Here is a 12544-nt window from a genome sequence, read left to right as displayed (position 1 = left end):
CAGAGATTAATGAGTTTAAAGGTTTAATTTCATGGAGTCGTAACAACCTTACCTTTCTGAACTAATCATAGATTGCAATTGTGATAACAACTGTCCGCGTACCTCAATCGACAAGGTTTGGCATCCAGGGAACAACCTCTGCACTTGTTATGATTCTTGTTTTTGAAACCATGAAGCAACTTATTTGTAAGATGTTACAATAGAATGAGTTTAATTTTAATAAGTATTGTCTATTATTACAATATATTTTTTAAATTTTATTATGTACTTTACAATACAATGAAATATAATGATTAATTAAACATAATTCATAAACTAATTTGATTTTTTATTATTACAGAGGACCTCGCGTTACGCATATTGCTAGGTCTGTTAATTTGATGCTTTAAATTCTCGAGGACATTTCAAATTCTCAGGGATCTCACGTTACGTAGAATATGAGGTCATTTATAGAAATGTTAAATTGGGTGATCTGAAAAGTTCATCCATGTAGGATATATCTCTCGTGTTGTGTAATGTGAGTTCGTTATATGATTTTGTAGACTGAGGAATTCTACGTGGACAATTTCAGGTTATTTTCAGAATAATGCTTTCTAGGGGCTATTTTCTAATAAATGAATTTTAGGGTTTGTTCACAATCTTTCTTAATTGTTGATAAAGTAAAATTTGTTCATAATCTTTCTTAATTGTTGACAACGGACACCCTACAAATGTAATTGTTCGAACCTGAAACCTCACAAGAAAACAACATTAACAACGGACACAAAAGAAAACAACATTGACAACAGACACACTCAACGGATTCCTGCTTATATACGTTAGTATAATTTTAAAGAGGCATATCACATATATATCAGCAATAACATGAAAATATACGTTTACCACGTTTGAGTTTTCTTTTTTTAATCAAAGTGAAAAATTAGGTATAATTTTAATACAAAGATAGTTTAGACATTAATAAACATTATTTCCAAATTTCTTTCTAGGTCACCAAAACAGTCATTCACATTAATAGTAAGATTGTTGAATAGTGACAATAGAGTCTTATAAATGGGAGAGTTGAGAGGCATCTTAGCATTTGAATAGATTTTAAGTAAAGAAAATAAATTGAAAATAGAATCAAATCTAATTAAATTAATTTTTATTTTTATTTAATTTATACTTAATTTTATTTTTATAATATAAGAATAAGCATTTACATTTCAAAAATAAAAAGACTTAAAATATAATGATGTTAATTCTTATTTATTTAAATTTAAATTAAAAAATATATATTATAAAGAAACTTCAAACTTATCAAATATAAAATACGGTCAAATAAAATTAAAATAAAAAATGAAATCAAAGAAGGCTGAGGATCAAAGGAGTGATACCTATACCTCCATTAATGCCTTAAATTCAACTAACAACAAAGGCTAAGCCGCAAAACCTTACTATTAAATATCGGCCTTGTAGAAAAATAATTGGCACCATCTCAATTTATTTGTAAAAAATGCAGTTTTTATTGCTTCGCAGGTTCTTATTGAGATCTAGTATAATTGACATCATCATCATCATCATCATCATCATCATCATCATCATCAAACGCTTTCCACTGGCTGGATCGAGTTTTGACATAAGAAAAGCAGACAAATTTCCAACTAAAACTACTGTAAAAGCAAAGTTGGATAAAGCAAAGCAACAATTTCTTCACAAGTGAATGCAAATCAAACTTAAACTTCAACAAAAGAGGAGCAAACATTGGGTCTTCAAGATTCAGATCCCGACTTAACAATGAAATTCTGGCGGCTGATGGGTTCATCACCACAGGTGGACCAGCCGTGCGTGGCGACGCCTGAAACTTCTTGTCGGTTTCTTCCCACCATTCCTTGTTTGAAACAGTGTGAGGTGCAGTCCCTAAGTTGGAGAGGAAAATCCATAATTTATTAAGCCCCGGAATAGCCTACAACAAATCTACAATGTACGGCAACTTACCTCCAAAAATCTTCTGATCAGCAACAAGATTATCAGCTACATACGCAATGGCAAACGATGCCGCAATAGAACCAATTATATATTTTGCTGCCATTTTCAAGCTGCGACATCATGATACATGAAAAGAATGAGTTAAAGTTGCATGCATTGTGTAACAAAAAATTATTGACAAAGAAAAATGAGACAAAAAAAAAAAGCTGATATTAGCAAATGCAAATTCAAACAATATTCAGGATTTCAGATCTTTATGTTTGCTCAAATAGTGTAGCTTGCCTCAAAGTCAACATTCTAACCTATATCACTCTCCTCCCCTTTTATCTGTCTCTTCCTTTTCAATTAAAGATTCAATACCTGATCTTTTCTAATGCAAAACAAAATCCTATCTGCAATCTTCCGAAAGATGAGCATAAATAACTTCACAATAATCACTATAGATTAGTACAGAAAAGTGATCAAATAAGTACCCAATTATATGGTCTTAGCATTAGATTAATGCATTTAGGCCTAAATTGTAGCAACAAACAATTGACTAGCATAGCCAAGTTTATATGCAAATAATATATGGTTTTTACAACCCAAAAAAATAGAGCCAACTTATGGAAACTATAAAGAAAGAATTAGGTCTTAAACATGTGAAATGCATAATTTCACATCATATTAGACAGATATTGCAACCACCTCTAGCTTAACTTATAAAACAGAGAAACAAGTTCAGAAAGGGCACCATGATAAATGGTGAACTACAAAACTCTATCAATTTCTTGTTAATTTCAGCAAGTCTATGTTCAAGAAAATTACCCTGCTAATATGGATCCTTCCAAAGAAGTTGAGTTAGCCCGAAAAGGAGCACACTGGTAGCACCATCTAATAGCACTCAAATTGGTTCTAAAGGCACATGCTTCATGAAGAATGGCTAGGTTGGGTGCTCGAGTAGGAATTATTATAAACACTTCTTTATTTTCTGCGTTGAAATTTCTAATAAAGTCTTGTTCTGGCTTCCACTGAGATAATTTGAAGTTTAAGCTAAGGCATTCATGGAAATCCTTAACAAACTAGGGAGTATTGCTCTTAACACTAGGATCTCTCAAGAAATTATTATCAAAAATTTCCAGCGTTATTGTTCTAAACATACTCCAGCCTACACAAATTCCAGTTTTTGGCATAAAGAAATCAATTTCCCAAGTTTCCTAATGAACTAGAAGCAGTAAAAACTGCTGAAAACCCTTATATCCTATGAATCCCTATATATTCTGCTTCCATTCTTTAAGAGAAACCAAAACTAGAAACCCATAAGGAAAAGCCAAACTTTCAAAATGAAACCTATGGAACACAAAACAATCAATTAGACCTGAAATTACTAATCTTCCGGCCTTAATCAATCCAATCTGACTAAAATCCTTGCAAATCCAAGTCATAAAAGCAGATCCTTTCCCAAAATAATACATAAATGAAGAAAACAATCATCTCCTTTTCTTCCTATAACAAACAAAGAATAAAATAAACGCATTAAAAAAAATTGGAGCACCATCGAAGATATGAAATCAAATCCATATATCTAAAATAAATACAAAAGTGGGTTTATTTTTACACCCGTTACGATAATCGGGTCCAACAAACCTGGGCGGTCGGGTCTCGGGTCAAGGAGAAGCAGATATGAAGGGGCAGAGCTGCCAGAAAGAGTATATTTGGTGGGTAACTGCTTCGAAAACGGAGGTTTAATAGCCTTTTAGATCCAGGGCTACACTCTCTTATTCAATCTGACGGTGGAGAAGGGTCTAGTATAATTTAGGGGATGAAAGGCCCCAAAGTTCTCGGTTAATGAATCGGGCAAAGAAGAAAATTTTACTATGCATGTCATTTATTATAATTTTATCATTAATTTTACGAGGTAAAATTTATAAATAATCATTAAATTACGTTAAAAATATTTTTAAATTTTTAATTTTAAAAATTACGTAATGAATATAAAGTATAAATAAAACTATTAAAAATATCTCATTTGATCTTTCAGTTATAATTAAAATTTAATTTTACTTTTAATTTTAATTAAAATATTTTTATTGGGTTCATTGCATTGAAAATAAAATAAATATGGATAAAATATATATCATCTTTTAATTTTATATTACAAATATTAAATTTGTACCATATAGCTTAAAAATTATTTGATAGGGATATTATAATATGTTAAATTTTTATTATTGATATGTAAATTTTCGGACGTCAAAGATTATAAATTGTTTATTGTATAAAATACAACAAAAATAATTTTCGTTTGATACTTAATTTTTTTAAATAATTTTTAAAAATATTTATTTTCATATATTTTAAAAAAAATATAATTTTTTTTATTTTTTAGAACAATACTTAAAACATTGAAAAATATAAAATGAAGTTATTTTAAGGTGTTAAATAATATATTTATCATTAATTTAGTATATTATGTCATTCCTTAATAACATTTGACGATTGTTATTTATTTTTTTAACAAAATTTAAAGTTTAATGTCTATTTTGTAATTTTAAAAATTTCAACTTCAAATAAAATCAATTTAAAAAATTTTGTGAGTATTTATGAATTTTACCCTATTTTATATTAGTGGTGCATTTGTCCACTCATTGCAGATTCATCCCGACAGAGATACTAGTGGCAAAATAAAAAATAAAAAGAGTAAACTATGGAAATGAACAATAATATTTGAATAAGTTTTTATCTTTTTATTGAAGTTTTAAAACTAACATTTTAATTATTAACGTTATCAATTTATAACAAATTATTAATCACGTTAATATGAGTGACAGAATGGTGACGTAGAGTATTAATCTAGTTGCTTGGTATCATTTTGCTTGGCGAGTCTGACTATTTGACTCCCTTATACCGTTGACGTCAAAATAAGTCACCATCTTCTTTTGACGGTGGAACTTCTTGCTATGACAGCTTTCCTTCAAGATCCTTGTTTTCGGTTACAGAAACTTCTTTCTTTAAATTGATGGAAACTCTACTAACTGCGACTTTGCTTCGGAATCATTGCTTTTCTTATCGATGAGTTTGTTCTTCAAACAGTATCGATGATTTTGTTAATCAGATGGAAATTAAATTGTTTTGGCCGATTGACAAGATAGAAGCGATTGTTCAAACTTTGCTGAAGAATGTTTGTGTCTAGACCGATTATCATTGTTAATGAAAGAGTTAGGATGCCAACAAGAGTTAAATTGTTTTGGCCGATTGACAAGATAGAAGCGATTGTTCAAACTTTGCTGAAGAATGTTTGTGTCTAGACCGATTATCATTGTTAATGAAAGAGTTAGGATGCCAACAAGAGATGGGCAGATGCAAAATGTTAATGAAAAATATGGGCAAACTGAAAAGTGCTTTTTTCTTTAAAAAAAATGTGGTAAAAGATTCACGATCATAGGCAAGTGATATTCAAATTCTTTGCCATGATTAACAGAGACTTGAACATCTTACTGGGACGTTTTTCATCCTTGGAAAAAGCAAAAGCCTACTTGCTTCATCTTTTGAAAGATGGGGTCCATCTAGCAGCGACAAAACTGTAGGAGGAACCATCAGCCATCCCCAGCTTACGGTTCAACTTAATTACATCACTTAAATTGTAGCATGTAGAGCAGAACCAAGAATAATGGCTTCATCAGCATCCAGATGTTTGTCCAAATCTTTTCTACCGAAGTGGTTCTAGAAATCGTTGTTGTTGTTGCATATCACTAATTGTTTCCACTTTCCAAACCCCAAGCCTTGGTTCTGGAAGTCATTAATCGCCATGCTGCAATGTTGGTCTTTATTTGCTTTTGTATACACGTAGATGGCAAATTTCTTACCTCTTTCAATCAAAGCTCTTACATTTGCATTTTAATGGCAGAAAGTCGGTGCTAGGTTAGCAAATGTCAGAAATGTGCGATCTCTAACATCGAAAGTCAAGGATCTCGACGCAAAGCTCCCACCGTTAAAGAAGTTCCACCATTAGAGAAAGATGCTGAAGAAGTTTTGAAACTGAAACCAAGGATCCTGAAGCAAAGCTGTCATGATGTCATCGCAAGAAGTTCCACAGTGAAAAGAAGATAATGATCGATTTCTAGGGTTAAGGGCTCGGTCAAATGCCATGCCAGTCAAACAGTTGGTGTCATGTAGCAAAATAGTGCCAAGTCAATAGTGCTAAGTTGCCATATCAGTATTCCATCGCCCCAGTAACGGTTATTAATGGTAAGGGACTTATTTATTATAAATCAATAACCTAAGTGACTAAATTGTAAGTTTTGAAACTTCAATGGATAAAGCGAAAACTTACTCAGACATTAATGACCATTTATGTATTTTATCCAAATAAAAAATATAGAATACATAATGATCCTTGAAGTATGAGTATGTTTCCATTTTCAGCACACACATTTCAAAAGTAATGAAAATGATCATTGACATTATCATTTTGTAACCAAATCAATCACTCAAGTGTTAACAACTGTTACCCCATTAACAGAAGATCGTTGTGGCATGTTTGGACGGTTGATTTGGCGCTATTTGGCCACATTGACACTCATTAATCATCCACGTTGATTCTCATTATGGTATTAATGATAATTTCTTTACAAATGGTAGACACAAAGCTCCAATTTGTAGTTTGCCAGCATGCCACTTGGCCCTCGCCCGAACCAAAACATTGTTCCCCTTCAAAAGATTGGTCGTTTCTTTTCAAGTGAGGTGGTGCAGCCATTGTATAATACCTCAAAATTTGGTCAGTGACCAAAATATAAAAATGAGACTTTAATGTCTAAAGTGTAAACTTAGAAAATTTGAATCCCTTAAGTGATAATTTTCCCAAAAGTTATTTTTAGTATGTAAATTTATCTATGAAAAGTTGGAAAATGAAAATACGAGATTTATTCAAATTTTAGAGAAGGACTACAACAAAATAGGTCTATAACGTGTTTTTTTACTCCTATAGTGGCGTTTTAAAGCGCCACTAAAAATACTCGTTGAGCAAAAAATGCCACAGAGCATCGGTTATACAACGCCACAACGGTTAGCGACGTTTTACGTTAACAAACGCCTTAAAAGACATGTTATTTAGCGGAGGTTTTTTTATACAAATGTAGCAAAAAAGACAAGTTATTTAGCGGCATTTTATATACAAACGCCGCAAAAGACATGTTATAGCGGTGTTTTTATAAAAATGCCACAAATGGTTATGCCTTTAGTGGTGTTTCTTGCTCAAACGCCACAAAAATCATGACTTGTAGTGGCATTTTTTTACGAACGCCACTAATATTAATTAATTTGAAAATATAATTTTATGCTTTCTATTACTCAAATAACTTGAAATTTAATTACGATGCGAATTAAATAAAAATATTTAACCACAAAAAAAAGAATCAAAATTTATAAACGTTAAAGTGAAATAAACTTAGCATCCTCGAAAATATCAACTCAAATGTCTTAAATTTTACATGCAAATAATGGTTTGACCAAATCCACCAAACAACTTCTTAATCCATGCTTTTACATACAAATTCAATCTAGATGCTTCGATTTAACTCTCAACAACCATTGTCTTGTAGAACCTTCATTTTTTACATTGTCGATGCTATTTTGCTTAGCTACTTTGCCTTAGTCAATGTGCTATAATCTGAAACAAAAACATGACTATAAAAGCTTAATAGAACCTTCATTTTACATTGTCGATGCTATTTTGCTTAGCTACTTTGCCTCAGTCAATGTGCTATAATCTGAAACAAAACATGACTATAAAAGCTTAATTCGAGATTACAACATCAAATTGGCATAACATTGAAGAATAATATGCTACAAGACAAATATAGATGTTAATGAAGGGTAAGTTCATAAGCTACAACACATGATTGTAACGTTAATAAAGGTTCTAAACACAATATAAGAGGCATCATACTTGGTGTCTATTTTATAAATGCACATTATTAGTGAATCGAAAACTTATCACTGAGACACCAGAAACAATATTTTAGTCTTAAACAGTTAAAAATTGTATTCATCTTTGGTCTTTTGACACACTTATTGCTACCATGAAGACAACATTTAACCTGCATTGATATCATATATTTTAAGCATACTTCTCAAGTTACCAACCTTGGCAAGGATGTAGCCACATATTTTACTATTATTTTGTTACCTTTATCAATCATGAAATAGCCAAGAGGGAGTGAATTGGCCTTTAAACTTTATGGTGAAAGCTATAAAAAAAAATTTTGCACAAAGATTTAGAGTGGTTCGACTTACTAAACCAAGTCTACTTTCACTGCCTTAGCATCCACACTAAGGATTTCTCAAATCCACTAATGTGCAAACCTTGAAGACAAGGTGTAACCTTACAACACTTCAAGGTTTATGCCTCAAAACCTTGAATACACACTCTCCCTAAGAGTAATTACAAACTTAGCAAACAAAAGAAACCCTCACAAAGGAAAAATGTTTGCACAAATTAAGCACTCTCCAAATATCACACTTGAGCAAATTTGACAATATAGCTCACAAGTGTATACAAATGAATTTGACAATTTTTACTCTAAAACTCTATGATGTTGGTTTGATATTGCAATTGACTTGCTTGTTGTTCTCCATTTGAATCTTGGTCCCTTTTAAGTCTTCTAACATCAATCTAGCTTTTGAAGTCGTTGGGGATTGAATTGAGCCATTGGAATCATTAATTTTGAGCACTTAATGCTCATCTGCATTTGGTATCGGTACTGGAATGTTGGTATCGAGACCGAGCATCCTAACGGTCAAAATTATAGTTGAACCCTTGGTATCAATACTAATTGAATGAGTATCAATACTCAACCACCGGTCTCGATACTGGAACATGGTCCCGAGATTGAGAAGCCTTCTGGGATTTCCGTATCAAGACTAGCACCCTGGTCTCGAGATTGGGAGGGGTTTTGGTTAAAATACAAGTGTTTTGAGATTTTAAACAAAACTTATAATTTTTGAAATACTAAAAAACATTTATGATTATTTTTCACACTTTAAAACGTTTATGACAAATTCTTTATAAATTTGTAAAATGTAAATTTTAACAACTTATATTTTTAAAAATTCATGCTATATCAAATCAAAAGTTAGTTCAACAAATTTAAATCACATAACTTAGAAATTGACTTTCAGACATAATTTCGCATTGTTAACACGAAAAACAAACCTGTAGTATATGACTTTCATGTTATTTTGGATATTCTTTGTGCTAAAAACTGGTACATCAATCATAGCTTCATTTGATTTCTTCTCAGATGAACTGGAATCACTATTTTAAAAAAATCCAGCAAGGCCAAAACCAAAGCTTTTATATTCGTTTAAAATTTATTGATTGAAGCTTTGAGGAGCCAACTGGAGCCAATTACCAAATGAAGTGCAACATAATTACTTGGAACAAAGCTAGGAACGTCAAATCCAAAAATCTCAAAGGAACATTAACAAGGTTTTTTCAAAGTAACTCCGAAAATATCATGGAAGTAACAAAACTGAGAAATCACCTATTTCAAGATCTCCAGGGGAAAAAAAACTATACCTTCCTTTCACCTTCTTTTGTGATGAACTTGGGTCACCTTTAGCAAAATGAGCAAACAACTCCGTATCTTGCAAAGATACTTCAACCTTCCCTTCCCCTTATTATTCTACCATCAACCAAATATTAGCAAACCATAAATTACAGTTCAAATAATCAAATATGTCCTGAATCTTATGCTTATCAGTTTCTGCATTTTTTTTAGCCTATCTTTTTCTCGATTACTAATTTCCGGTTTCAGCCCCATTAGACTCATCCTGAACGGAAAAAAAAATCCTCAAAAAGTCATAAAATCTTAGAATAAGCAATAAAGTTAAAATTAAGCTTTCAAGTAACTTACTAAAAACCCTAGAAGCAAGATTTATACTAAAGCATGAAAACTAAAAGATTAGAAATAAAATTCACAATCTTAGCAAACCCTAACAACTAAATAACAAGTAAAATGCCAAGTCCGACAGCCAAAATCGTAAGATTTTGAAAGTAAGCTAAAAAAAAAAGATAAAGAGTGTTAAAACTAAACTCACCTCATCAGCATCATCGGCGTTTTCTTCAGAGACAGCATCATCGTCTTTGTCAGAGGCATAGGTGGAGCGAGCAACAGCTTCTATCTCCTCTTCATCGTCTTAGTCAATGTTGACCTGGTTGTTGACTTGCTCCTCTTCTAACGAACTAGAACCATTGTACAGTTCTTCATCGGAGGACTCCAGCTTCGATTTTGCCATCTCTTTATTCGAACATCGGTTTTTGTTGTTCTTTATAAGATATATTGATAAAGAACAAATAAAATAGAAATAATGTGAAATTAAAGCCACCAAGGTAGTGTGAAATTGCGATGTTTCCAACAAAAAACGCCACTAAAGTAATTATCATTAGTGGCATTTACCCACAAACGCTGACGTATATTATATAGCGGTGTTTTTTCTTAAAAATGCCTCTATAGGTACATGAAGATTGCGGCACTACATGTAAACGCAGCTACTGTTTCTATTTTGTGGAGTTCTTTATGTAAACACCGTGTTATGTAAAAAATTAGTGGCATTTAATATAAAAACGCCGCTAAAAACCTATTTTACGTAGAGGAATTAATTATTTTTTTTCATTAAATATAATTTAAAAGATAATTTAGCCATTTGATTTAATTAGGATTTAATATAAATCATCATATTTAAGTTGATTTCCATGTTAAATTTCATTGGATAAAAAGGACAATATTGATATTAAAGATTCTTACAAAGGCAAAGTTATAAATTACTAACTCCATGATTTAATCATAGACTTGGATGAAGAAATTAACAAGTGCAATAATTTTTCATTTTTTAAAATTATAAAACATATTTAGATAATAAATGAAAATTTAAATCCAAAATAAAATAAAAAATGTATTTCATGTCTTATTTTTAAAAATATAAATATAGTATTAAAAATTAAATTAAAAATCATTATTAAAAAATCATTACACTAATATAATGTGAGTTATGCAGATATAAAATAGTCAAGTTGATAAGAAATTTCATAACAGAAAATTTATTTTAGTTTATAATAAGATATATGTTATTGTATATTGGACATAAATTAAATTTAAAAAATAGACAAAAATATGTTATAAGCAAAGCACATAAAGTGTCATTAAAATAAAAATATGTTTAATGGTAATTGATACCATCAAATTTTATGAAAAAAAATAATTAGTGTATCCCCTTAACGTTTTTTGCACTAAAAAAATTAATCTAACCCTTTAAAGACGAAATCAAACGTTGATTGTCACGACGCTTACATGACAATTCACAAACTTACATGGCAATCTACAATATTGATGTGATAATTTACGATAATATTGTGACAGTACGCGATGGACGATCATGTGGTATATGGACTTAATTGATTTTTGGCTAAGTTTAACGGCGTAATTAATTTTTTGGAAAGTTTAAGGAATTATTTATTCAATATGTTAAATTATTATGAAAAAAATATTTAAATTAAAAATAAAAATATTCAATATATTCAATATGTTAAATATAAAATACTAAAAATTAAATAATGAAAAAAATTAATTTAAAGATTATTGAGTGTAAAAAAAATTCAAGAACCTTATTATTTTTTTGTAAAAGTTTGAAGGTTTCATATACAATTAAATCAAAAAATTATTTTTCTTATTTTTCAAATTTCCAATTTATGAAAATACTAAGAATGTTTTTTTTTATATTTTTATATTTTACTTATTTTTGTTTTCGTTTTCCATAAATCACTTTCTAATTTTATAATCAAACATGTTTTCTTTAACATTTCTATTTTCTAAGGGAATGAAAATAATCTATATTTTATAAAACCAAAAGGCCCTATGTGTTGTTTTATCATTTCAATACTTGATTGAAGTTGAAAATTGCATGTTAAAGTTAAGTGACCAATTCAACAAGTTTGAATAAATTCGGGATGATTATTAAAAAAAGAATAAATTCGGGTTGAAGATGGAAATTTTCATGAAATATTAATTATTTTACATGCTTTAAAGTGTTTCTTGAAGCAAAATTCCGAGGATGGAATTAAGGGGATCAACTCGACAAGCTTGAAAAAGAAAAATTTTTGAAATCGAAATTGATGTGTTTATATTGTTTGCGTGACGCCCTATCCTATACATATTCAAATACGAGTTAGAGATGTCACATTAACCATTTAAAACATTTCTAATCGATATTCGATAAAATTTTATTTCTTTTAAAATTACAAATTTAACATTTATCACTAAAATCATTTAATTGCGTAAAACAAAAATAAATATTTGAACCTTCAATTCAAGTATAATTTCAAGCAGTAGTAACTAGACATATTAATACTTTTCATAACATAAACAAAATTGTAATTTAAAAATACATTCAAATAGCAAATAAAACTTAATTTAGTAATTACTATTCTTTTAAAACTACTAAGTATACCTAATATTCATATTAAATAGTTATAAGTTATTACCAACCTGGTCATACATTTATATATAACATATCAAGCCAGAAAAACATATAATATACATGC

General features: G+C 30.1%; 1 pseudogene; it reads right to left on the bottom strand.

Annotated features, from left to right (window-relative positions):
- Window positions 1-1572: 1572 nt before the first annotated feature.
- On the bottom strand, window positions 1573-3699 carry LOC120130246 (annotated as a pseudogene).
- Between the last annotated feature and the right edge of the window lie 8845 nt (window positions 3700-12544).

Source organism: Hibiscus syriacus, unplaced genomic scaffold, assembly GCF_006381635.1.
Source record: "Hibiscus syriacus cultivar Baekdansim isolate YM2019G1 unplaced genomic scaffold, ASM638163v2 tig00110528_pilon, whole genome shotgun sequence".
Lineage (NCBI taxonomy): Eukaryota > Viridiplantae > Streptophyta > Magnoliopsida > Malvales > Malvaceae > Hibiscus > Hibiscus syriacus.
Note: the sequence above shows the minus strand (reverse complement) of the source record. Positions and strands in the feature narration are given on the sequence as shown.